The 27,806-nt window shown below is 45.0% G+C and overlaps 1 long non-coding RNA gene across 1 annotated transcript in view; it reads right to left on the reverse strand.

Annotated features, from left to right (window-relative positions):
* Window positions 1–17,097: 17,097 nt before the first annotated feature.
* LOC131279524 (uncharacterized) overlaps window positions 17,098–27,806 on the reverse strand; it is a 72,395-nt gene continuing 61,686 nt past the window's right edge. Inside the window, exon 4 of the long non-coding RNA XR_009186946.2 lies at window positions 17,098–17,987. This is a non-coding gene — a long non-coding RNA (uncharacterized lncRNA). The remainder of the gene's footprint in view (window positions 17,988–27,806) is intronic.

A 27,806-nucleotide genomic window follows, 5' to 3' on the forward strand; every position in this document is an offset into this window, starting at 1 on the left:
ACCCCAAATAAATACCCTTTATAAAAGCCAACAGATTTCTGTTACTTTGCATCAGCACTCCTTTGGCTGACTAATACACTAGCAGTCAGTATACCTTTAAGATCCTTTACAATTTTAGAATTTTATTAAAGAAAAAAGAGGTTTTAGCCTCCTTGAAGGAAGGAAAAAGAACATTCTTTGAATAAACTATAGTGGTTTCAGTTTTATTTATCTTGTCTGTAATCTCCCTAGGTTTATGGGATACTAATTAAATAAATTAACATTATATATACTAAATCTTTAAGATGCTGAAAATTTTATATTCATGTTTAATGAAATATAGATCTTTCCTAAAGTGAAATGACTAGTTTTCACAGAACAGAATGAGGAATGTAAGACAAGACTCTTCAGTGGATAAAGGTAAATTTCATTGGTTGCTAACTATAATTTAATAAGCTTATTTAAATGCAAAGTAACTAGTCTATATGATTACAATTAATTATAAGAAGTTGTCTAATCTGAAGTACTTAAAAGGTTAATTCCAGGAAGCAATTATTAAGTAGAAACCTAAATTGATATTGATGACAAAAAGTAGCTTCATAATGGAGAAATCTGTTAGAGACCACCTCAATCTGCATGGTAAAGTGCTAATGGAAGATAATTTTGATTCCATTTAAAAATCTTAGATTTTCATAAAATAATGGAGAAATTAGTTTTTTCTGTACTGCTGAAGTAAAGTTAACATCATCTTATACATTGTATTGTAAGTGTTTAGAAAGTGTATAAAAATTAAAAGGGAGAGACTTCAGTATTGTCAGATTCTCTTGTGCATTCAACCCCAGCAGAAATACCCTGCATGGTGCCTCTCCACTTGAATTGTTGGCTAGGCTGCCCACTAACACCCCTAAAACAAAAAAGGTATCTACCACATCTGGACATGCTCCTGAAGTAGATGGAGATTATGCTGCAGTGTTGGACACCTGGCAGCAACCAGCACTGGCTCGATGAGGCCAGATTTACAATGGCCATTGCCTCCACTCTGTTTCATAGTGCTGGAAGGTGATATGCACCAGGTCAGTGAAATACTGGATCTTACCTTCTTAGCTTCTCTCTAGGGTGAACAGCACTGTAGCATGCCGGCTGTGTGAAGGGCATACCAAGTAAAGCAATAATTACCAAAATAATGTGAGTAGAACTTAAACACAATTAGCATTATGGCCTGCTTCCATGGAGAGACAACATGTATGGTATTGCAAACCTGGAACTTATATCTATTAACTGCAGCTCAAAGAGAAACTTATGCCCTGACTAGTGCATTGATTAATATTAAGTACTCTACCTATAAGCCTGATGAATATGATAATATCTCTTCTATTCTAGATCATATGCAGAGGAATAATGAATATGTTAAAAGCCTTGGTAAATTTAATTCATTTTCTAAGTAATTAATGAATGTGCCTATAAGACCAAAAAATGGCTTTCTTAAGTACTGTTTTTATTTTGCTTCACATATGCTTGTCTTGTTGTTGCCTATACTGTCTTTATGAGTTTATGTCTAGGGCAGTGCCTCTCTTCATACCTCTCCTAGCTGTCCTAAGCATAATCACTGCCATGGGAACTGGTTTGGAAGACTTGCCAAACCAGGTCTACCATAATCTCTCCCTAGAGTTAATCAACAGCCTATAAGAAGTCAAGGAAGAATGCTGTTTCCCATCAACTTTGGGATGCAGCCTCTGAAGGCACCTGGCCTTTGTCACTCTCATGGCCTAGTGTGCCATGGCTGGCCCCCTTTTTGGGCCACTTACCACCTTTGTCACTATCTCTTTAGTACGACCAAATTCTAAGTTTATTTCTTCCAGAATCCATACCTTCCAGAACAAAGTATTACTCATGCAGGGATTTCATTCAGTTCCAACCATGGTGCAAGATCCATCTCCTCTCAACCTCAGTAGAATAGCCAGAGGGTTTTACACTCTGTCAGACAGGGCCTACACCCCCTAACCAGTAGGATGCAGTTACAGAAGAATGACCATGGCTCTTCAGCCACCCCTTAAGAATAAGGGTGTAAACTCTCCGAGGGGGGAGTTGAGGCAGGTTAGTATAGTGAAAGTGGAAAGGAGGCTCAGACCTAGCAGGGAACATGGTCGGCAGACATCATGGCTGTGAGACCCCACCCAGAAACGTCCAGAGGGGAAGACTGCTACTAAAACACAAAACTGAAAAGATCCCATGAGACCCTGGCCACAAGATCCCATTTGAACTCTTTCCAGGGTCAAGGGGAAGCCCTGGATTCCTCTAAACAAAAGGCTTCCTCATTGGGTCCCTGAGAGCTGACAGGCGGGTATTGTAAGGCAACCAGTTAGAACAGCAAACAGCTGGGGTCCGTCCCCAGCATTAGGAAAGGGGAGGACTAAAGGTCTTAAAAAGGCCTATCCTGGGGCCCCATGTGTGCAACTTACCCTGCAGCACGCCTGCAATCTATGCCTCAGGTTGTGTACTGTTTTTCTCTTCTTGTTTCTTAATAAACTCTTTACTCCCTTGCTTACCCAATGGCAAGTCCTTAAATTCTTTTATGCTACATAAGTCAAGAACCTAGAAGCCCAGAACCCAGAGCATTCTAACAAGAGTGACAGGACCTCGCTTATATTTGTAAAGGATCGTTCTAGTTATTGTATTAAAAATAGACTCTAGGGAAGATGTTGGTCCTGGCTGGTGTGGTGGCAGTGACAGTGGTGAGTCGTGGTTGCATTTTGGATATACTTAAGAGCCAAATGGATTTGCTGAAAGATTGGATTTGAATTGTTAGAAAAAAGACATAAGAATAACCATATTCTTGACTTAAGCAACTAGAAAGATTGAGCTGCTATTAATTGAGATGGGAAATACTGTGGGAGGAGCATGTTCAAAGAATGAAGCAGTTGAAGAGTCATTATTTCATTCATTTATTCATTCTTTTAATTCATCAAATGTTAAACAAGTAGCTATATACCAGGCCAAGTGCTAGGCTCTGGGAATTAAATGGTGAATAAGAAAAATATAACTCAGTCCTAGACACTCATAATCTAGTAAATTAGGTGTTTAAAATTCAGCACTGTAAATGCTATAGGACATCAGGGGAAGGGCCCATAAGATCAGAATGGGGAAGGGGAAGAATGAGGAGGAGGAGATGAAAGTTCCCTGATACTAGGCTTCTACTATACACCTGGTTCTCTATTAGCTGATTTACCCCATTTAGCTTCATTTAGTCCCTCCTGTACCTCACTGAGGTAACTGTTGAGTTATGAGTTGCATTGCATCTCCCAAACAGAGATGTTCTAGTCCTTACTGCTGGTCCCTGAATATCACCCCATTTGGAAATAGGATCTTTGAAGATGTGAGTAGTTGAGACCAAACTGGACTAGATCTAATCCAGTACAACCAGTATCTTTCTAAGAAGGGAAGAATTGGACACAGACAGAGGGGAGAATGCCACGTGAAGATGGAAGAGGCAGGGAGTGGAGTGATACATCTACAAGTCGGTCTACAAGGAACTCCAAAGATTACAACAAGCATCAGAAACTAGAAGAGGCAAGGAAGGATTCTCCCATAGAAGATTCAGATGGGGTGTGGTCCTGCCAACATCTCAGTTTTGGATTTCTAGGCTCTAGAACTGTGAGATGCTAAATTTCTATTTCTTTAAGCCATCATTTGTGGTACTTTGTTTTGGCAGCCCTAGGAAATGAAGACACATTGTTAAGAGTAGAGGTGGACTGAGGGGACATTGTCTCAAATTTTGCAATAAGCATGTTTTAATTCTATTATATGAATAAAATATTTAGATTTGTGCCAAAAACCTAGTATGGACCCTGGTGATGCAGACAAAGCTGGAAGTCCTCGAAGTCTTTTGTCTTCCCCCTTCATTCAAATCCAAACCTTAGGATGTCACCACTCTCTGATCAACTACAAGGCAGGAGATCAATGGAAGGAATGCGAGCTGGCTGTGCCTCCTTCCATATGGGAGCAGACCCTGCTCCTCAGACCACCATTCCCAGAGATGTAGCAGGAGAATCATCAGGCTACATGTACTTTGAGTCCAGATTCCCTGCCTCCAGCACATGCTTCCCAGTCACTGCCTATAATTCAGATTAGTATTTGGTCTTCCTGGGAGAGGTAAATGGGGAGAAAGGTAGAGAATTCCTTCTTCCCCAAAGGTAGGATTATCTTCCTTTTATAGATGAGAATTTAGTACCTTGTCCAAACTCAGCTAAGGAGCACAGCCCTTATTGAAATCAGGTCTGTCTGACTTTTTGCTATGCCAGACCGATGTCTGTGGCTTTCAAAATGAGAACCTATGACCAAATGGAGAGAAAAAATAATACATGGCAGCTTAGAGGCTGCTTTAAAAGGCCCAGAGGGCACAGGAGTTCCCATGGGAGGAGGGGGTGCCAGGATAAATGAAATTTATGAGTCATGTGGCTGAACAGGTCATGAAATTATTGGGCTGGCCAGATTTCAGCTCTTTCTGAGAAGAGTTTGGGTCAAGAAAACAAACAAACTGGCTAAGAGTTACCCAGATTTCTGACCCTGCAGAAATGTCTCCCCTGTGTTTCTCCCTTAGTTCTAATCTGCCATGACCTTGTTTATTTTTTATAATGAAAAAAATTAAAATGGCTTTATTTTCTTGATTATAAAATCAATGCATGTTTATGGAAGTAAATCAGAAAATATCCAAATTTATAGCGAGGGATGTTGCAATGATCCCTAACCCCACAGCTCAGAGGAGTCAGAGTGAATTTATTGGTATATATACTTCCAGATTAAAAAAATACATCTACATTTGCAAATGTGACATCATCCCCGACCCCCCTCTTTGTACATTCCAAGGTTTGGGTGACAGGAGGGTTTGGGGCAATGTAAATCCAGGAGGAGAAAGAATCGTGCCCCCATGAGCATCTCCTGTCCCTTCCATCAGCTTCACCTGTAGGGCCCCAGGGGGTATCCTAAGAGTTAGGATGAAGGCTCCAGGCCTGTTGAGAAGTTGGAGAAGAAATGACTAGAGAAGAGGAGCCAACTCTGGAGTCCTGAGGCCCTATGGACTGTGTTTGGTCTGCAGTGTAGGACTTGGAATCCTCAGTAAAGGACAGCTTTGGCTATTCCCTGGCTCTCAAAAGCAAGTGTAACCAAAGGGCCAGAGAGTGAATATTTTAGATTTTACGGGGGCCGTTAAGGTCTCTGTTGCAACGATTTAGCTCTGCCTTGCAGCACCATAGTAGACATATAATCATAAAAGAATGGGGTATGGCTGTGTGCCAGTAAAACTTTATTTGCAAAAACAGACTCTGTTGCAACTATTCAACTCTGCCTTTGTAGCACAAAAGAAGCCATACACAACACATAAAAATGTGTGTGTATGACTGTGTACCAATAAAATTTTGTTTAGAAAAATAGATGGGAGGCTGGATTTGGCTGGAGTCATAGTTTGCTGACCCCTGAATTAACTACCGGAAGAGCTTTGGGAAAGAAATGAAAGCATGACCAAAGGCAGAGTACTAGGTCTACACACACACACGAGCATTTGAGATGACACTGTAGATTCAAGTTTAGAGTTGCTGTTTTGTTTTTTTTAAAAAACTTAATAATAAATCTTATGTATTTCCCTGTGTCTTTAAAAGCTTTTGGTAAATGTCATTTTTAAAGACTGTATAATATTTCACTGAATTAGATAGACGGAAACAGCATTCATTAGAAAGACTAGAACAATATTCTCCACTTGGGAGGAGAGCTAGCTGCTCCCCTGATCACAGCTGATTGAATTGGAGAACAGTGCTTTGCAAAGGATACCCAACCATGTATGGGCTGGGCACAGGCTGCCCAATAGAGATGCTCTCTATGTAATGGCCCCAAAATGAGCCAATAAAATCCACTTGGGAAAGTATAATTGCAGGGAAAATAAACTGAGAGCAGGTCACACTGTAGCCCATAGTGACAGGGCAGCTGTGAAGGCAGTTTTCTATTCTGCCAACATCTCCCAATTAACTCCATCATATTAGATAACCTGGGTTTGTCTCTTCTTTTTACCCCAGTGAACTCAGCAGGTATCTCTGTCATGTGGATGATTCATATTTATAAACATGCCCCCTGCTGGACATTTAGGTTGTTCTCAATCTTTTGCTATTATAACAAAGCTTCAGTAAGTATCTTTGTTTGTAACTCTTTTCTACAAATCCAATCACTTCTGTAGGACAGCTAAGTTGACTATCCTTAGTACTAAGTTATTGTGACTATAGATTGTTTGGCCCCTGGGCTGCCAAGATGCTTGGGGATCCAAGATGAGTCCACTGCTAAGAACACTGATTGACTTCCCTGAAGGAGGATAACTAGGAGAGCTGGGCAAGACACGAGGGCTCCCATCCTACAGGTTTCTTCTCAGGGTAGAGGCTCAAGCCTTGGAGGAGGAGGTTAAGAAATCAGGCAGGGCAATGGGGCAAGACAGTGACGAGGGACTGTGGCTAGTTAATGAGCCAGTCGGGGATAAGGGATGGCACTGGGGGTGAGAGAAGGGATATGGAATTCTGTTCCTGATTTACATGAACTCCAGGGCTCTCCCCTGGCTTAATGGATCCTTGGTCTGACTGGACCTGCAGGAAACTTGAAGGAAGAAGTTAACATACCATGTGCCTGGCTGTAGCAGGGATTTTTCATCCATATCCAGTTCTCCCCACTTCCTGGACATAGAGAAGGCTATCTTTCCTAGTCCCATGCAGTTAGGTAGGACCATGTGATCAGTTCTGGCCAATGACATGCAAACAGAAGTGACATTGTGATATTACTGGGAAGAGATTGTGAAAAACTCAAGCTTGACTTTCCCTGTCTTGTGTCCCTGAAGGTCATCTGTTATGATGGTGACATTTCAAGATGGAGCCTCCTTCAGCTTGGGTCCTCGAATACTTACACGTATCAGTACTTTCCGCTAACCTGTGCTAGACATGTATTGAGAGGAGAAATGAACCTTTGATTGGTAAAGTTGTTGTGTTTTTAGTCTTGTTGCCTATCCTATCCTGACTGATAACACTGGCTCTATGCAAGGTCAAATAGCAGACTTGGAATTTAAGCCTAAGTCTCTCTTACTTCAATGCCTGTCATTATTATTCTTAAATCATGCGGGTCTCTGGTGGATGGGATCTTGAGAGCCTTGTGGTTTTGAGGAGGGGGCACCAGATTTTGGATCTGGCAGTATGACTAATTCCTAAACTCATAGGATTGAGGGAGGGAACACAAAGGCTCCTGATAAGGCCTCCTGCCCCTGTCAGAAGTGGGCACTGATTTGGGAAAGAGGCTGATCCCGCAGATGGAGACATCAGTAGATTCAGTGTTAAGGAGGGGACTAAGGCAAAGAGAAGAAAAATGAGACAGGGCTGAGAGTTAGTGATACTCAAGTTATCACTGAAGATCAAGTCATCTCATCTTCAGGATAATGATCCAGATTCATTTAATTTCTTCTTCCTGGTTGCTTCTGGTGGGTATGTGGGCAGAAAATGCATCAGGAGGCCACAGGCATCTTCTTGACAAAGAATTACTCAGTGGAGTGTCACACTGGGGAGACAGCTCACTGATAATTAGTATTCAGTTGGGTTGAGTCATCTTGTCCATAGGTCCTACAGTCTCAGCAAGTCCTCATCTCTCCCAGGCCCAGGCTGCATATGGGCCCTGAGAGATAGGGCCTTGCACTACCTAAAGCTTCTGAAGACCCACTCAGCTCTAGTGGGCATGGGGGGACACCAGGCCAAGTTTCTGATAGCTTTCAGTCTCTCTCAGACGCCAGAGACTAGAAGGCAGAATATTATTGAATGGCCCCTATATTCTCTAGTCCACATCTAATCTTGGGATCCAAGAAGAGAATCACAGTGGAATTTCCAAGTTTCCTATGAGAAATAAAAAACACAAGAAATCACTTTCTTGAGCTCTCCATAGTATCACCTCAAAATGGACAGAAGACCAAATTTATAGGATTGTAGCATGCATCAAAACGAGATGTATTTAGCACAATGCCTAGCAGGCAGTGGGAGTTAAAGAAAAGTTTATTCTCTTTGCTCCTATTCCATTCCTAAATCATCCTATTCCTTATTCATATCTGGTAATAAATCTGTGTGAAACAGCACCATCATGTCCACAGGACCAGGGATATGGAATTCTGTTCATATTCCATATGCTCAGTCGAAAGGGCTGTGTCAACATGGCCAGAATAACAAGCCTCTGATACAAATTCCTAGGACATGATGAGTCAATCAAGAATAATCTGTCTGGTGGCCTTAACACTCCCACTCTGAGTTGGGTTTCTTTGGTGGTAAAGGATAGAGATTCAAGGCTAGTCCAAGAAAGGACTCTGGGTCATAAAGGGAGACAATGTCATGGAAATCCAAGAACAAAAAACAAAATAAAGTCAAACTGCACGGAACTGGGCTTGAAGGTAGTCCAGCACTTCCAAGGACCTCAGCAGTTGACTGTAAGGATCTTCCCTAAAGGGCTCCCCAAGAAATGCCCCACAAGTCTTCTCCTAGGCTGTTTCTCTGCTGTCCATTTCTCTTTCTGTGAAAACCAGACTTCCTCTCCATACACTCAGTGTCTTTTTTCCACCTCATGTTTTTGCTGATATCTAGCTTGGTTTACTTATGGAAACTTGTAACCTCTCTAGCCTTTCTTCAACTTGTGACCTTTAAGCTTCTGCAAATTGTCCAGATTCTCTCTGTGTTTCTCAATTTCAGTTCCTAAGAGTAGAATTGCGTTGACCCAGTCTTCCCTCCTAGAGTCCTCAGAGGGACCATGGCCCAGCCAGCACCTTGGTTTTGGGTTTCTGGTCTCCACCACTGTGAGAGAATGGACTTCTCTTGTTTTAAGCCACCCAGGTCATGGTACTTTGTTGTGGCAGCCCTTGGATGGACTTAAGACTCAGAGAGGTACGCTGACTTTCCCAGGGTCCTGGAGCAGGTGGTGGTGCAGGGGTTAGAAGTCCATTTGATGGCTTTTTTACCCCTAGTGTATTAGGCTGTATCCTCTACTTTTCCATCATACTTCATCTATTCAAAAATATTTTTTGAGAGCCTAGGACCAGAATGAAACAGAAATCCTTGTCTCTGTGGGCATACAATCTAGGGGGACAGAAAGACAATACATAACCATAAAAATAAGTAAATTATGCCATGTATCTGAAGGTGACAAAGTTATGGGGAAAATACCATAAGGGGGATTAGGAGTGCTGGGGAGTGGTTTATAATTGACAACAGGCATGTCAGCGCAGGCATTGTGTGATGGGGAGGGAGCAAGCCCTGGGAATAGGAGTATTCTCCCTGAGAAGATGAGTGTCCCCCCTGCACCTACCTCGTCCCTCGACTGCAGTGAGTGTAGAATAGCTGTGTATTGAACACTTGCAGGAATGCTCTGACGATTGGGGAGCACTAGAAGGCTCTGAGTTTCTGTTCCTTTTATGCTCCCTACCTGTGTAATTTCATTTCAGCATCGCCCTTCATGCAGCCCCCCGTAGCGTGTGAGTCGTTGCAGAAACGTGCCTTTTCAGCACTCCTGGGACTGTTAGCTTCATGAAATGCCTTGTAAGCACTCGTAAGGCAAAGTTGTGGAAAGAGATTTAATTAACAGAAAAAACATGACTTAAGCATTCAACACAGCAAGGCTCAAAGCCTCACAAAATTCCATTCCCATGGAGGTACAGTGGGAGACGCTTTGTCTGTGGTGTGCTGGTAAATGTTTAACAACTGGCTTTCTGGAGGACATGATTTATAGGTTTGCCTATTTCCATGGTGTAAATATTCTATGGCTAATTACAAGCTACAATGTGACATCACTGAATGTTGGGTTGGAAAGAGATGTGCAGTGGTATACCATCTTAAGTTAGCATTTCATTGTACAGATACAGTAGACATAAATCACCTCGAGAGCACAGATGACAGCAAAATGCAGGAAAATAATTAGGAAGTGATGAATCATGAGTATTTATTATTGTTGTTTTTAACAGAATTTATTTACTTGTAAGTTAATAAGTTAATTTTTTAAAATGACTGTTTAACAACCAGCTTGCAAAAGTTCTGAAATTTTAACAGTGGGCTCTTGTGAGCTGATAGGAGCTGGCTCCAGCACACTGCTGTCCCAGGCCCAGCTGATGCCATGAAAACTTGGGCGTCAGATATAAAGACAGCTCCATTGCATCCGTGTCATCTCACCCCTCTTATGTCGCCCATGGCTGCCATCTTTTGTCTTCTGCCACATAGTTTTTCTTCCTTCCATGGTGTTGGAGATTGAATCATGTTCCCCACAAAAAGCATGTTCAGGTGCCAACCCCTGGTCCTGTGGGCGTGAACCCATTTGTAAATAGGACCTTTGCAGATTTTTTTTTCAAAGATTTATTTATTTATTTCTCTCCCCTTCCCCAACCCCCCACCCCAGTTGTCTGTTCTCTGTGTCTATTTGCTGCGTCTTCTTTGTCTGCTTCTGTTGTTGTCAGTGGCACGGGAATCTGTTTCTTTTTGTTGCATCATCTTGTTGTGTCAGCTCTCCGTGTGTGCGGCACCACTCTTGGGCAGGCTGCACTTTCTTTCGTGCTGGGCGGCTCTCCTTACAGGGCGCACTCCTTGTGCGTGGGGCTCCCCTATGCGGGGGACACCCCTGCGTGGCACAGCACTCCTTGCGTGCATCAGCACTGAGCATGGGCCAGCTCCACACAGGTCAAGGAGGCCGAGGGTTTGAACCACGGACCTCCCATGTGGTAGACGGACACCCTAACCACTGGGCCAAGTCCACTGCCCCTGCAGATGTTATTAAAGTGTGCTCAGACCGAATAAGGGTGGGCCTTCATCCAATATGGCTGAAATCCTCACAAACAAGGGAAATTGGACATGGAAAGAGAAGCCATGGGAAGAGCCCCAAACAGAAGCCAATGGAATCTGGAAGAGAAAGTAGAAGATGCCACCATATGCATTGCCATGTGACAAAAAAACCCAAGGAAAGGATTGCTGGCAATTAGCTTTTGAAAGCCACATTCTTTGTGCAGAAAGCAGTCACAGTTTCATGGAGAAATCACTGCCTTGCTGATGTTTTGATTTTGGACTTCTAGCCTCAAAATTCTGAGCCAATAAATTCCCATTAAGTCAACCCATTGTATGGTATTTATTTTAACAGCTGGGAGACTACAAGATAGGGTCAGTGCGTTTTGTAAAGTCCTTCCCCAGGTTGGAATCACCCGCCTTGGACACACGCATGTATCCTCTGGTGAAGGTCTAGGTCTCTATCCCCACACTGCCCATCCCACAGTGCTCATACTTACTTTACTGGGAGCCCCTCGATGCTCTGGCCTGCTGGGTTTCAATGGGTCAGTGAGCACTTGTGGAGTACTTACTCCCCACCTGCTGTGTCTCCTGGGTGCCAGGCTATGTGCTTTGGCATCTATTCTCTCATTCAGACCTTAGCACAACCCTACTTGAGTCTTAGTATTTCAACACTAGAGACGAGGAAACTGCGGTCTAGGAGAGGAAGTGACCTGCCCACAGTCCGAAGTCAAGTCTTCAGGGAAATGTCGCCATTGATAATGTAACGTGCAGGCCAACACCTATTGCCCTTCGGCTGGCTGCTGCTGGTGTGGGCTGGGTTTTGCTCGACTTGGAGATGATTAGTAGCTCTCCTTTGGGTGGGTCCCCCACAGACCCTCTGCAGAGGGACATTTGGGTAGAGGGACAGAGATGGAATAGGGGGTAGTTGTGCTCCCTCAGAATGCCCATGACCCCATCTCATTCCCGTGCACCCTTCTTTTGCTTGGCTCCTGGCTCCTAAAGGGGAAAAGCCATGCATGGGCAAGCTCAGCCCCTCCCAGTGCAGGAGCTGATAACAGCTGCTCCAGGCAGCCCCCGTGCCTCGCAACTGAGCAGCAGATGCACCCGCTAAGAGGTTCGTCAAAGAGAAGCCAGTTTTTAGCAATTGAGCAAATGCTGATGGTGAGGGTACCAGATGGAGGAAACAAAAGGAGGAAGTAAGGTTTTAGGAATGTAGAGCTCTGTTTCCCAAAAGACCTGGATTTAAGTCTAAACACCCCTGTTTATTAGCTTTATAGCCTTAGGCAAGCTCATTAAACCTTGGAGCTATTTCCTCCCTTATAGAAAGGGAGAGAGGGTGAATTATGACAGTAGCTGCCCTTTGTTGGGGGCTCCCTCCATGCTAGGAACTGCATCCAGCATGTTGCTTACATCACCCCCTTCCCCTCACAAACACGGCAAATATGAGCTCAATGATGGCTACTATTATTTTATTAATGCCCATAACAATCCTGTGAAAAATAGCAACAGTAATAATAACGAGAGCTAGCGTTTGCTGAGCCCGTTCTATATAGCCAGCCATTGTTCTTTGTGAATTAACAATTACCCTGTGAACTTGGTTCTTTTTTAACCCTGTTTGCAGAAAGCAGAAATTGAAGCCCAATTAAGTAGCTAGAAGCACATTACCCAAGGGCACACAGCTAGAAAGTGGCACAGGCTCTCTCTATTCTCCCCACTTTACAGGAGAGGTAACTGAGGCAGAGGGAGACTGAGAGCCTTGGCAGGGGCCCTGAGTCGGCAGAATCCTCCTGTGCTGCGAGGCAAGTGAAATGACGTGGATGTGAACCGGCTCTCTGAACCGGGGTGAGTAAGCTTCACAAGCTCTCTTTGTGCTGGCCGAAACGCCCCAGCTGGCCTGGAAGCCTTTAGGGAAGTCCAGTCTTGACTTTGCTTATCTGCGTGGGCCTTGGAAGCCGTTCCGTTTCAGCCCTGGACTTGCCATCTCCTTGGGGCAGACCAGGAGCCGCTGCTTGCCTGGCTTCACGACTGCTGCCAACTGGCCCGCCGGGAGGGCGCTGGCCTGGCGGCCGGCCACCATCACATGCTGCAGGGTTACTAGCGGCCACTCTGCCGCCTTCTTCCAGCCACATGCATGGTGCCCTGTGGCCGGGCACCCACCAGCCCCCAGGACAGGAGGCACCTAGGCAGGGGAGGGGGTGTGAGGCCCCTAATGGAGAATGGACCACAGGGGCACGCCTCTTTGCTCTCTTTCCCCTGCAGTGTTTCCCACATGCTCCTCTCCCACAGGGCTCTGGGGTCAAGAGGTCCTGGGAATTCCAGGGAGGAATCCCTCTCCTCAGAATGGAGTGGAGAAGACCATGGGGTTTTTGTGGAGGGGTCCCGGACCCCCGGAATTGAGACGCTCTTAGCCAGTCACTGTGCTGTGCCTCTCGGTCCGCCTCTTCACCCCATTGGGAGCTCCTCGGGGCAGGGACAGCTCAGTGCCGCAGGGCTGGGGCCAGGGAAGGTCTTGTCACATTTTCTGAAGGAAGGTCTCATCCAGCTATTGGGGTGGAACCTGGGTGCTGTGGGTGGTGTGTGTGTGTTTGGCAGTGGGGAGGGAGATGAAGGGAAAAGGGAGAAGGGGGCAGACACAGTCCTCATACTTCGTCCCGTGTGTCTTGTCAATGCTGCACCAGGCTGGGCTCCCTGGGTGGGGGAGAACTGCCCTTCCATTTGGTTTCTCTCCCTGCCATACCCGAGGCACCTTTCCTCCTGATTAATCTTAAGGCAATTGTCATCCAAGAGCTATTTTCTAATGGAGATCATACAGCCCAGTACAACATGAAATTTCTCCAGGTGAAATGAGGTTGCCGTGCTTGTGTGAAATAGTAACCTTGACACGATGGTGCTCAGGGGACTACCGAGCTTCACCCAGGGCCCCTTTTCACTACGAAGCGCCTCTGAGCCCATCAGAAAGGATGGAAGTTTCCCAGATAGCATCGCCATGACTGCCCCATCTTCCCCAAAAGGCGCCTGGGTGGGAGAATCTCCGTCCATACAGCCACAAATCTGAGTTCCCTTCACCTCCTGTTAGAGGACTTTACACTTTACAAAATCTCTCCCACACGCATCGCGTGAAATCCTTACAGCCCACGTCTGAAGTACGGATTCTCCCCCATCATCAAGGTGTGGGTGGAGAAACTAAGCCGCAGAGAGGGGGCGGAGCCACCTGGGGTCCCACAGCCCGGCAGCCCGCGCCCCCTGCGCCTGCCCCTCCGCCCGGCCGCCCCCCACCCCCGCCCCCTCTGCGGGAGGCCACAGCCACCAGCCCCAGGCGGAAGTGCTCGGAGCCGCTCGCTGGCCGCAGCTGGCGCGGACTGCAGACCGCGGGGTGGGCAGGGCTGGGGGAGGAGCAGACTCTGCGGGGCGCCCCTCAGTCACCCCGGGCGGCGTCCGAGGGCGAGGAAGCGGCAGTCACAGCTGCCCCCGGCCTGCCTGGGGTTCTTCCCCTGTCCCACCTCCCCGCGCACAGCCGCGCCCCCACCAGCTGCCATCTGGGGACCTGCCGCGCTCGCCACTCTCCTCGGCCCCTGTGCTCCTCTGTCCTGGGGCTGCCCCCCCCCCCCCCCGTCATCGACCGCCTGGTCGTGCCCGGCTCCTTGCCCCCTAGCTCCCCTGCCAGGCGGGTCCTCAGCTGCTGCGTTCTAGAACTGGGTGTCCCCTCCCTCACCGCCGGCTCGCCCCTCTCCCAATCTCTCTGTCCTCAGCCGGGTCCTTGCAGTGGTTTTTTTAAAAGGGGGGAGAAGAGTGGATCTACTAAAATCCCTTCAAAATCCCCCGCCGGCTCCACATTGTTGTTTTAATATTTATTTTATCTCTCCCCTCCCCCCCCCCCCCATTGTCTGCTCTGTGCTCTGCTGGGTCTGCTTGCACTCTTGTCAGCGGCACTGGGAAACCATGTCGCTTTTTTTGTTGCATCATCTTGGTGCATCAGCTCTTCGTGTGTGAAATGCCACTCCTGGGCGGGCTGCGCTTTTTTCCCGCTGGGAGGTTCTCCTTGTGGGGCGCACTCCTTGCGCTTGGGGCTCCCCTACGTGGGGGACACCCCTGCGTGGCAGGGCACTCCTTGCTGCAGGGCAGCACTGCCCGTGGGCCAGCTCACCACATGGACCAGGGGGCTCTAAGTTTGAACCCTGGACCTCCCATATGGTAGGCAGATGCTCTATCAGTTGAGCCACAACCGCTTCTGCACATTGCTTTCTGAATACAATTAAAGCCCTTTAGCCACCGCACTAGAGTCCTCTCGGTCTGGTCCTGCTTACCTGGAGCTTCCCTCCCTGCGCGGGTTCAGAGGTTCACATGCCAGCCCTGGGGGCAGTGCGCCACCTCCTTCCCCCTGACTCCCACTCTCCCTCCCCGCGCCTGCTCCCCTGCAAAGCCTTCCTCCCGCACCTCTTCCGAGATGGCTTAGGCGCCCCTCCTTGGTGCTCCTCTGGGTTTATCTCTAGGGTGGACCCGATCGCAATGGACTGTTCAATTCCCTGCTCCTTGGTGTAGTGAAATGAAAAGTGTATCAAAGAGCTGCCACTAGGAGCTCATTCCTCATGGCTCATGGCGATGCCTGATAAGCTGCTTGGTGGATGGGAGCAGCAGAAGATGCTGACCAGACTGCTCAGCCTGGGACGGGGGGCAGGAGGGATAAGTGAAGAGGAACAGAGAAAGAAGGCGGCGGGGCAGTGAGAGAAGCCAGGAGGCTTACGTAGAAGACCCGTGTGGTGGAGCCAGTAGAGGGCCCCTCCAGCTTAAACAGAGAGGCCCCTGCTCAAGGGCCAGTTACTCGCTTGGTTTTAAGTGAGGCTAACCATTTCTACCTCCTTTCCCCCAAAATCCTTCAGTCTTCAGGAAAGTCTATTCTCTTTTTTCTCTTTATTTTTTTTTAAAATGTTACATTAAAAATATATAAGTGGTCCCCATATACCCCCCAACTTCCTCACCCCACTCTTCCCACATTAACAACCTCTTTCAGGGAAACATATTTGGCCCAGAGGTTAGGGCGTCCGTCTACCACATGGGAGGTCCACAGTTCAAACCCCGGGCCTCCTTGACCCGTGTGGAGCTGGCCCATGCACAGTGCTGATGTGCACAAGGAGTGTCCTGCCACGCAGGGGTGTCCCCATGTAGGGGAGCCCCATATGCAAGGAGTGTGCCCCGTAAGGAGAGCCGCCCAGCACAAAAGAAAGTGCAGCCTGCCCAGGAATGGCGCCGCACACACGGAGAGCTGGCACAGCAAGACAACACAACAAAAAGAAACAGATTCCCATGCCGCTGACAACAAGAGAAGTGGACAAAAAAGAAGAACATACAGCAAATGGACACAGAGAACAGACAACTAGGGTGGGGGGGGGGAAGAAATAAATTTTAAAAATAATAATAAAATTTTAAAAACCAACCTCTTTCATCAGTGTGGCACATTTGTTGACTACATTTTGGAGCACTGCTGCACCACATGGATAGTGGTTCACATTGTAGTTTACACTCTTCCCCAGTCCACTCTTCTCTTAGCTTCCCAGGACTGCTGAGAAAATGTACCACAGACGAGTTGACTTAGATAAGAATTTACTGTCTCATAGTTTGGAGGCTGGAAGTTCAAAACCAAGGTGGCAGCCGGGCCACACGCTCTCCCTGAAAATGTGCTGGAGGCCGCAGGTGGGCAATCTGCAACAATCTCCGCCTCCGGCACTTGGCCTCAGCCTTCTCTCTGTCTGTCTCCTCCTGCCACGTCCAGATTTCCTTGATTTACAAAGTCTGCAGTCACATTAAGACCCACCCTGATGCAGCTGGGCCTCCTCCTAACCAGTCACATCTTCAGATATCTTACTTACAAATAAGAGCACATCCGCAGGACCGGGGCGGGGACTTGAACGTCGCTTTGTGGGGGGCAGGAGCCAATCCAGAACATCTGTGGATGCTCACAAAACAGCCGATGAGCGGGGTGGGGGTGGGGGGGCAGGAGGAAGGACGGGAGGGGTCTTGCCGTTTGCATGGGTCCACTCAGAGACCAGGTGCAGAAACAGGACATAGATCCCTGGGAACCGTGTGAACCCCGGGAACTCCGCGGAGTCTCAGGGACCTTTGAACTGCCACGGGGCCTTGAGTAGGAATTCTGAGGCCAACTTTACTGGAGGAGCATTGGCAGCCCCCTGGCATCTCAATTATATTAGGAATTAGAGCAAACCTCTGAGGGATGTCGTGGAAGTAATAAAAAGACACGCTTCTGTGTCTTTTTTTTTTTTTTAAGATTTATTTTTATTTATTTCTCTCCCCTTCCCCCCCTTTCAGTTGTCTGTTCTCTGTGTCCATTTTGCTGCATGTTCTTTGTCTGCTTCTGTTATTGTCAGCGGCACAGGAATCTGTGTTTCTTTTTGTTGCGTCATCTTGCTGTGTCAGCTCTCCGTGTGTGCAGTGCCATTTCTGGGTAGGCTGCACTTTCGCGCTGGGCGGCTCTCCTTACGGGGCGCACTCCTTGCGTATGGGGCTCCCCTATGCGGGGGACACCCCTGCGTGGCAGGGCACTCCTTGCACGCATCAGCACTGCACACGGGCCAGCTCCACACGGGTCAAGGAGGCCTGGGGTTTGAACCGCGGGCCTCCCATGTGGTAGACGGACACCCTATCCATTGGGCCAAGTCTGCTTCCCAGCTTTTGTGTCTTAATAACTTAGTTGCTGGGGGCAGGATGGGCAGAGAGCTGGATGCTCTTCCTCACTTACTCCTGGCTCACTCTTTCATGGCACTGAGGTCTCTGCTCAAATGCCCCCTCCTCAGAGAGGCCCTCCCTGACCAGCAGAAGGAATACATCAGCCCCACCCCTCTTCTCTGGTTCCTCCTGGTCCCTGAAATTCTGGCCCTGGATTCCAGCAGATATAAAGTTATGTTAAGCATATTGGATTTGGAGAAAGTCTCAATCTTGAATGCCAGCTCTTCATTCATTCATTCATTTAACAAATATTGACTGAGGACACTATTCTAAGTACTTGGGTGACATCCATGAACCAAAGAGGCAAAAACCATTGCCCTGTGGATCCTGTGGGTCCTGAGCAAAAAAAAAAAAAAAATCTTCATTTTCATCATCCTCACATGGCACACCAGTGGGAGAGGCACTTGACGGGGCATCATAGGTAGGAGGCCTTCCTGGTCATAGGTATATATCCAACTGCAGACAAAACAAAGTATTAAAAGTATCAATCAATATGCTAGTTTGTCTAAAATGCTGGGGTTATGGATTTTGTGCTTGCGGTTGTCTGAGAAGTTGACTTTCAAGAGCCTCTAACTTAACACCAGAATAATCTATGAAGAGAGATGAGATCAAATCCAAGTTGCCATCTGTTTAGTCATGCCCTTGAACCCTCACTCATTCAGCTGGCGATAAGCCTTTGGTGGCTGCCTCGTGCCTTTGAAGAGGCTCATGGTCTAGAGAGGAAACACCCACATTGTCAAGCCAGCAGCACATGGCAAGATGGCTGATACCAGAGACATGTGCAAAATGCAACAGACTAGCAGAGGAAGGAGCTCCAACTTGTCCTGGAGGAACCTGACAGGGTCCACAGAGCAGAGAATATTCAGTCTGGCCATAAAGGAAGGGTGATTTCGCCAGGCAGGTGAGGCAAAGGAAACAAGAGGAAAGCTGTGTGGACAGAAATGATCACTGTGGATTCTGGTAAGTTCCCTGTGGCTGGGGTGTGTGCCCTCCACACCTGGGTGTCTAGGGGATGGGGCAGGAGATGGAGCACGGGGATGGGTGGGTAAGCATCAGGTAATGCAGGGCTCTGCACACTATCCTGTGAGCACTGGGAAACCATCAGACCCTTTCAGCAGGGGAATGACATGATCAGACGCGTTTCACAAGCTTCATTCTTGGAACCAGCCTAGAGGAGGGGAGACCAGTTAGGTGACTCTTTCCAAGTAAGAAGAAGGGATAAAAACAGTGGAGAGAGTTCAAGAGTAATTTGGTAGGATCTGATGTGGGAGGTGGGAGAAGACCAGGTGCCAATTTTGCTTGGGCAACTGGGTAAATGGCAGAGTTCCCAAATCACATTTCCCTTCCCTTACTTCTTTCAGACAACATCAGAACAATTAACTTACTTTTAATCTTCAAAACTCTGCACATTCTTCTTAATTTGCACACTTACCTAGTTTGGGGAATTTTTTACCATTTTAGGTCCATGCCAACCTAGGAGAGAACCCAGAAATTTGCCTTCCCAGCCTCTGTTACAGCTGGGGTACAGGTACAAATCTGACTCCGTGAATCAGAGGTACTAGAATTTGACTGGAAGCAGTGACACTAAACGGGGTACCACAGAATCCACTCTGCTGATGGTGGGCACAGGCGCATACGACTCTGGAGATGCCAGAAGCAGCAGGTTAGTGATGGCACCCAGTCTCTGGGTCGGTGAGGCAAGCTGTGTTCTCCTGCCCAGTGTGCAGAAGTTCTGTGTTCCTGGGACAGCACTGTGGTGCAACCTGGGTGTTAGTCCTATAACCTTTAGCCCTCTCAGGCACTCTAGGAGTTTCCTAATAGCCTTTAATAAATCTCTTTACTGATTTAACTAGGTTGCGCAGTTTCTGTTGTTTACAAGTTAAAACCCTGATGGTATCGCTCCTCCCTGGTAATCTTCATTTTAAACAGGTAGCTAGTTGCCATCAAAAAGGTTTTCCACTGGCAGCACAATAGTTGCGGTAAATATGCATATTAAGCCTTTACTTTGTGCCAGGCACTCTCCCAAGTATTTTATACAGAGATTTCATTTACTTCTTATACAAATTATACCAATTTTACCAATGAAGAAACTGACTTGTGTGCGTGGAAGCAATGAAGGCGCCTCATTATTGTAGTTTGAAAGTTGTGCATGATAAGGCATGTTTGTTTTTACTGTATGTTTCACTGAATGATCTAGTCCCTGTCCCAAGTCAAGCATGAAGAAAATTAGGTCAAATGTTAAAAAAAAAAAAACCCACAACCCTGAAATGTAAATATCCTAAGGTCACACAGCTAATAAGAGTTGGAGCAGCCATTGAACTTTGGCAGTCCGACGCTGTACCTGTATCTACCCCACACTATCTTGGAGTTAGAGAAGTTCATTGCTTGAAGAGTCTTACAGTTCACACAGTTCAGTTCTCTATTTACTGTGGGGCACCTCCAGCTGGTGGGGAATAATTAACTTTCACCAGGCTGTGTGGGGCTAATTTCTGAGCTGAATTTTAAAAGACTAAATGGATTAAGAAGATATCCTTAAAATCACTCAGTTACCAGGTGACAGCAATACTGAACAGGATGTGTTTCACTGCAAGCAATAGAAGCCCCAGTTCACAGCGGCTTAAATCTTATAGATATTTGTCACTCATCAAGTAGACAGGAGGTAGGCAGTTGCAAGTCTGGTTATCACTGACCCAGGCTCTTCTATCTTTCTACTCTGCATCCAGAGTGTGTTGAATCTTTGGCCTCCGACTGACAAATTGGCTGCCATAACTTCAGGCATCATGTCCTCTCAAGACTGCTTTCGAGGTAGAAAGTTGGGTGTGGCTGCCCAAAAGGGCCTTGAAATGAGCACTGGCCTGTACATCAGGAGGCTGGGGTTCTCGTGGGGGTTCCTTTGCTTATTTGTTCCAGAAATAATTTTCTAATGAGTGCTAAGTTCTGTGTTGCCTTTGGGCCTGCCATTACTTTGATGGATATATCATATCTCTCCATATATCGCAATTCATTTAACCTCTCTGGGCCCTTGACCTCCTCATTTCTACAATGAGAAAACTAGGCCAGATATCTTGAGGTCTTTTCCCATATTCCGCTCATTTGCTTCCTCTCTCTTTTATAACACTTTTACGTTCAGGTCTGTGGTATTTGCTCTCGAAAGCCTTCGGGAGATGGCTAGTTTCACCAAAAGATGTAGCTAACCCCTCTTGTCACCTAAAGTCGTGCTTTCAACTTGGAGCGCCAAGCCCATATCCACAGCGTATGAGCGAAATGTGGGTATGTGAAGCCATTGGATAAGCAGGGTGTGCCTTCCAGGGATACCAATTTTATCCAAAGGTTTGTAAGGAAAGCCTTTGAAAATTCTGTTATCTATTACATAAATGTAGGTATATTCTAGAATACAGTGCAAAATTCTCAGACTTGGACAACGACCACGTACTTTTTTGGGACAAGTGTTACTTCTTCTTTGTGGTTGGGTGTCCTCTGGCAGAAAACTTTGTTTATATCAATGACTAATATTTTCTGAAATCAACAAGTGACTTAGGGAAGCGGATTTGGCTCAACTGATAAAGCTTCCACCTACCACATAGGAAGCCCAGGGTTCAACCCAGGGCCTCCTGGCACATGTGATGAGCTGACCCATGCACAGTGCTGATGTGGGCAAGGACTGCTGTGCCATGCAGGGGTGTCCCCCGTATAGGGGAGCCCACATGCAAGGAGTGCGCCCCTCAAAGAGAGCCACCCCCATACACACACACACACAAAAGCACAGCCTGCCCAGGAGTGGTGCTGCACACACAGAGAACTGATGCAGCAAGATGACACAATAACAAAAAAAGAGACATAGATTCCTGGTGCCACTGACAAGAATGCAAGCGGACATCGGAGAATACACAGTGAATGGACACAGAGAGCCGACAATGGGGGGTGGGGGGAAGGGGAGAGAAATAAATGAATAAATAAATCTTAAAAAACAAACAAACAAAAAACCAAGTGACTTAGATGATTTGCAGCTCACTTGGGTCTGCCTTATGGATCAGGGTTTCTAGCCTCAGCATAGTTGACATTTTGGGTCAGATAATTCTTTGTCTTAGGGGGTCCTGTGCATTGTGTAAGATGTTTAGCAGTATCCCTGGCCTCTACCCACTAGATACCAGTTATAAACAACCAAAACTGTCTCCAAATATTTGCAGATGTCCCCGAGGGTCAAGTTGTAACCCAATGCTATAGATGGGTTAATACTTGAGTTTCTACTCTTCCCCTTATGACTAATAGGTCTGTGATCTTGGATACATAGTATCTGGAAACTTCAGTTTTCTAACTTGTCGAAGGAGGCCAATTTATAAGATTGTTGTCTGCATTAAATGAAGTAACAGACATCTAGAGTCTAGTGTGATGCCTAGTCCATAATAGGCTCTCTTCCTTTTTTTTTTCCTAAGGAGGTACCAGAGATTGAGCTCAGGACCTGCCATACATGAGAGACAGGCACTCAACCACTGAGCTGCATCTGCTTTCCCATAATAGGCTCTCAATTAATTGTCATTCCTTTCTTCTCCTTCCCTTCAGTTTTTTGGGGGCTGTAGAACTTCCCACGTAGAAGGGACCTAAGAAGTCATTGTACCAGAGTTCTCCATTTTATGAATTAAGGGACTGAAATCCAGAGAGGTAGTCTGTCTTCTCAACCCTAAATCTATTGTTATACACAAGTAATGCAAAAGAGACGTTTCAAAGTAGAATTGTACAAAAACGGGTAAGTTCAAGGGCTCTCTCCTGTCAAGGTTGATTTGCAAGACACTTACCCCTGCGGATTTGCTCATGATGTATTACCTCTGAGAAAATTCCTAAAGCATTAAATTCCTCTTGTGACTCAGACTGAGTTCAAATGTTTGGTTTCAGGGGCTATCAATCGTCTCTTTGGAGGCTCTTGTCACATCCTCTTTGGGTGTTGGGGAATGTTAAATATTGAAAGAAAATATATGGAATACGAGAGTTAATGCTGTGAGCAAGTCAAAGTTTGAAGAGTAATTTGCACTCACCAAGAACATATAACAGCAGTTCAAGAGACAGGCAAAAGAAAGAATCAAAAAGATTAATGGGTGATTCCCACTTTGTTGTCCTTGATGGACAAGGATATTCTGGTTGAAAAGACTGGAGCAAACTGATGAAAGGGAAGAAAGCCCCTGAAAGGGGAGAAACAGGGTAAGAGCTTCCTTAGAGGAGGGGTCATGTTTCCTTTCTCCTTGCCTATATAAACCACTCTCTGAACTATGAGGAGATTCGCTGGTGAGATCATAAAACCACTGTTGATCATCCGAGGGATTCATGGAAAACAGGAAACATATTAGAGCACTAAGGATAGACAAATGTCTTGGTTTTTAGGAAATATAACTCATTTTTCCTTCCCTGTTTCATCAACTATGGATTCATGAGTTTGACACCAGCCAAGCAAAAGTTCCTAAAAGATTATTCTACTAATGGCTGATGAGTGCTTACAAATTAAGCAGCAATCTCTCTAAACTAGCAGCATTTCAGTAAAACAGGTCATGCCAAAGTAATTTAATATCCTTATGTGATTAGGGACATTAGACTGGCCAAGAAGGGATGTGAAGAGAGCACAGAATATCAAGAGAACAGCAAAGCGTGTGTCTTGTGACATCATTGAAGGTAAAATGTGGAAAGATGGGCTGGATACAGAGAACACGTGACACATATCCAGTGGATACCAGTAATGCATGTATAGCGATAAGGAGGCAGATTCCTAGTGGCTGTTGTGGGGCACTGGCCCTGGGCCTGCGCTTTTTCATGTTTTATTAGTAGTACATTAACCAGATCAAGAATGCACCATACCCTTAGCTCTTTGGGGAACTGCCCAGCCTATATACAGTGACAAAGGGATAGAAGTAGGTAGCCATGGTTTGTGTCAAGACTTGCTAAATTCTAAAGCACAGGCACATAGTTCCCTGTATTGAAGGCCCTTGTAGACCAGCCCTCTGATCATGACTCTGGGCTTACTTTTGTCACACCTCCGTGCTCCCAATGATTAGCCACACCAACCTACAACCTATGGGACCCTGCAATTACCATGCAGTTTTATGTCCCTCTTTATTTTGCATTTTGTACATTTCCCTGTCTCTAACTGAAATGTCCTTCTCCCTTTCCTGCTCACATCATTTTTTACTTTTCTTTCTTTTCCTTCCCTCCTTCTCTCCCCCTCTCTCCCTCCCTCCCTTCCTTCCTTTTCTTTTTTCTTTCTCTCTTTGTCTTTCTCTATCTATTATTAGAGAAGTGGTAGGTTTACAGAAAAATAATGCACAAAATACAGAGTTGCCATTTACCCCCCTCACAAACATAGTTTTCCCTATTATTAACACTTGGTGGTAGTGTGGTAATTTTGATCGAATTGATGAAACAATATTATTGTAATTATACTATTAACTATAGTCTATAATTTACATTATGGCTCACTGTTTGTGTTGCTGTTTTTTAAAAATTTTGTTCTACTAACATATGTACAACCTAAAATTTCTCCTTTTAACCACATTCAAATATATAATTTAGAGGTGTTAATTACTTGCACAATGTTGTGCTACCATCACCACTATCCATTACCAAAATCTTTCCAGCACTGCAAACAGAAACTCTGTTAAGCATTAACTCCCCATTCCTTATTCCCTCCTAGGCCCCTCTTAACCTGTTTGCTGTTTCTAACTATGAATTTGATTATTCAAATTATTTTATGTCAATGATATCCTACAACATATGTCCTTTTGCATCTGGCTTTACTCAAAATGATGTCTTCAAGGTTCATGTTCATGAGGACTTCATTATTTTTTATGACTGAATAATATTCCATTGTATGTATATATTACATTTTGTTTATCCATTTATCTGTTTATGGACACTTGGATTGCTTCCATCCTTTGGCAATTGTGAATAATGCCTCTATGAACATTGGGGTGCAAATATCCGTTTGAGTACCTGCTTTCAATTCTTTTGGGTATATAATTAGAAGTGGATTGCTGGGTCATATGGTAATTCTATGATAAAATTTTGAGGAACTGCCAAATTCTTCCCCAGCAGCTGAAACATTTTACATTCCCATCAATGGTGAATGAGTGTTCCTATTTCTCTACATCCTTGTAAACCTTGTAATTTTCCATTTTAAAATATTAGCCATTCTAGTGGATGTGAAATGATATCTCATTGTGGTATTTATTTTCACTTCCCTACTAACTAATGGTGTTCAGCATCTTTTCTTATGCTTTGGTTATTTGTGTATCTTCTTTAGAGAAATGTCTATTTGAGAATTTTGCCCATTTTTACATTGGATTGTTTGTCTTTTTCTTGTAGAGTTGTTGGCGACTTTATATATTCTGGATAACCTTATTGGATATGTGGTTTCCAAATATTTTCTTCCCTTCTGTAGTTTGTCTTTTTTTTTTTTTAATTTTTAAATAAGCTTTAGATTACATAAACATTACATCAAAAATAGAGGAAATTCCCATATACCTCACCCACCCCCTTCCACACTTTCCCCCATTAACAACATCTTTCATTAGTGTGGTACATTTGTTATAATTGATGAACACATATTGAAGTATTGCTACTAACCATGGCCTATAGTTTACATTTTGGTTTATACTTTGCACCACACAATTTTATAGGTTTTGACAAAATCTGTAAGGGCCTGTATCCATCATTGTAATGTCACACAGGACAATTCCAGTGTCCCAATAATGCCCCATGTTGTACCTATTCTTCCCTCTTCCTCCCCTCAGAACTTCTGCTGATTACTGCCTTTATATCAGTGATATAAGTTCTTCGATTATTAGAATAATAATAAGTCTACTTAGCATATAGTTGAATTCCCCCCTTATGTTTGTTCATTTCTCAATCTTGAGGATTTGGGGATGGTGATGCCCATTCTGCCTCTGATTAAGAGGGAGCTTAGATCCCGTGGGGCAGAGGGGTGGAGCTGTATTGCTTGCAGTTGTAGATACTCTTGTTTTTTGGGATGGGCCCATCATCATCCTTTTGTCCTGGATGAGTCTGATGAACTGGAGAGTAAGTATTGGCTGCAACTCTGCTGAGATTTAGTGCTCAATTGGCATATGAACTGCTTGTAGATTTAAGTCTCTGGAACTCATATTTAATGAGTATAGTGCTAATTATAGGTTCAAAAAAGTGGCATAAGAACCATGTGTAGGAAAATTATAAATGGTTCTATCTCCAATACATTGGGGAGATAGGTTATCATATATTCCAAGGTAAGGCCCACTGACAGGGTGCCAAATTCCTGTGGTTGTCTGCCCTGCCTATAGTGTCCAGATGTCTCTAGAGCCCGTAGGAGACTCCCTGCTTGAGGCATTGTTTACTGTGGCAGTCAGTGAGATCCTTTTAAGACAAGCTTAAGCCTAACATCTGGAATGACCTCCTGACTCACTTTGAAATCTCTTAGCCATAAAAACTCATTTGTATTTAATATCTCCCCCTTTTGATCAAAGTCTTTTTCCAAATTCATCACTAGTTGACACTTGGTAATAATACTTTGGTGCCAGAGAGTTTAATCCCCGGGAGTCACGTCCCACACCAGGGGTTAGGTAGTAGGTTCATATGCTGAGTTTGGCTGAGAGAGAGGCTACATTTGAGCAACAAGGAAGCTTTCAGGAGGTGACTGTTAGGTAATATATATTACAAGGCTTACGTTTCAATTTCACAAGAATAAGGTTCATTAGTACAAGCTTCAATATCAAGGTTCTGACATGTTGGTCTCTCCTTTGCTAGGCACTGCCCATGTACTCTAGAGATTCTTGCCATTCTATGAGAGAATGTAGCAGACTTCCTAGGATGAGAATTCAATATTCTGTCAGTCAATCTGTGGGTCTCCACCCGCTGAGACAATACTCCATGTCCACTTGAACACATTCATATTTCACAGAGGCATGCCCCAGGTGCACCCCTCCCCACACATCACCCGCCATTGACACCCCACGCCCATGATCCTCCTCTGCCCCAGTTGTGACTCTTCTGCAATCCAGAACCTCCCCCAAAACAAAGTCAAAAATAAATAAATAAATAAAATTTTTAATGCAATAAAAAATAAAAATTAAATTAAATTTTTTTGCATTGTGCTTTTCATCCCTGTAAGATCTGTTATCTTTTACATACAGTGGCAATTTCTTCCGTACATTCCTCCCAGTGTCTTTTTTTTTTTTTTCACTTTATTTTGAAAGAAGCTTTAGGTTACAGAAAGGTCACATAGAAGATATAGGGGAGACCCGTAGACCCCACCCACTCCTCCCCCTCTTACATTTTATCTTATTAACAACATTTTACGTAAGTATGGTTCATTTGTTATAACTGATGAACAAATATTGAAGCATAGCCACTAGCCATGGTCAATGGATTACGTTATGGTTCACATTTTGTACTGTACACTTTTTTAGGTTCTAACAAAATGCATAATGGCCTGTATCCACCATTGCAAGATCATGCAGAACCATTCCAATGCCCTAAAAATACCCATGCTCCATCCATTCTTCCCTCTCCCTCCCCTCAGAACCCATGGTAACCACTAGGTTGCAATGTTTGAAGAATAAGGTTTATAATTACATGCATTAATATTGAGGAAATGATATATTGGTCTGTCTTCTTTTATTAGGCACTGCCTATGTTCTCAAGAGACTCTTGCCCCACTATTTGAGAACCTAGTAGGACTCCCCAGGATGGGAGTGTAATATTTTCTTGTTTATTGTATGGTCTCCACCCACTGTGATAACACCCTCTGATAAGATGAACACCTTCCTATCCCATAGAAGCATGCCCCAGGTGTGCCCTCTCCCACATATCCCTCCACCCCCGATGCCCTGTACCAATAGCTCTCCTTTACTAAAAGAACACTCCCACCATTGTAGTTTTGACCACAGATGTACAAAACTCCTGAGTTCACTTGTTCCTTCCTCCAGTCCTCCCCAACCTCCATAGGTTGTCTTTTTACTCTTATGATAAAGTCCTTTGATTCACAAATGTCTTTAATTTTTATGAGGACCCAAATTTCTATTTTTTCTTTTGTTGCTTGTGCCTTGCGTGTAAAGTCTAAATAATTATTGCCTAACACAAGGTCTTGAAGATGCTTTCCTATGTTTTCATCTTGTAGTTTTTTCCTTTGTATTTATATATATATCATTATATATTTAGGACTTTCATCCATTTTGAGTTGATTTTTGTCTATAGTGTGATGTAGGGGTTCACCTTCATTCTTTTGCATATTAGCATCCAATT

The sequence above is a fragment of the Dasypus novemcinctus genome, chromosome 8 (genome assembly GCF_030445035.2).
Source record: "Dasypus novemcinctus isolate mDasNov1 chromosome 8, mDasNov1.1.hap2, whole genome shotgun sequence".
NCBI lineage: Eukaryota > Metazoa > Chordata > Mammalia > Cingulata > Dasypodidae > Dasypus > Dasypus novemcinctus.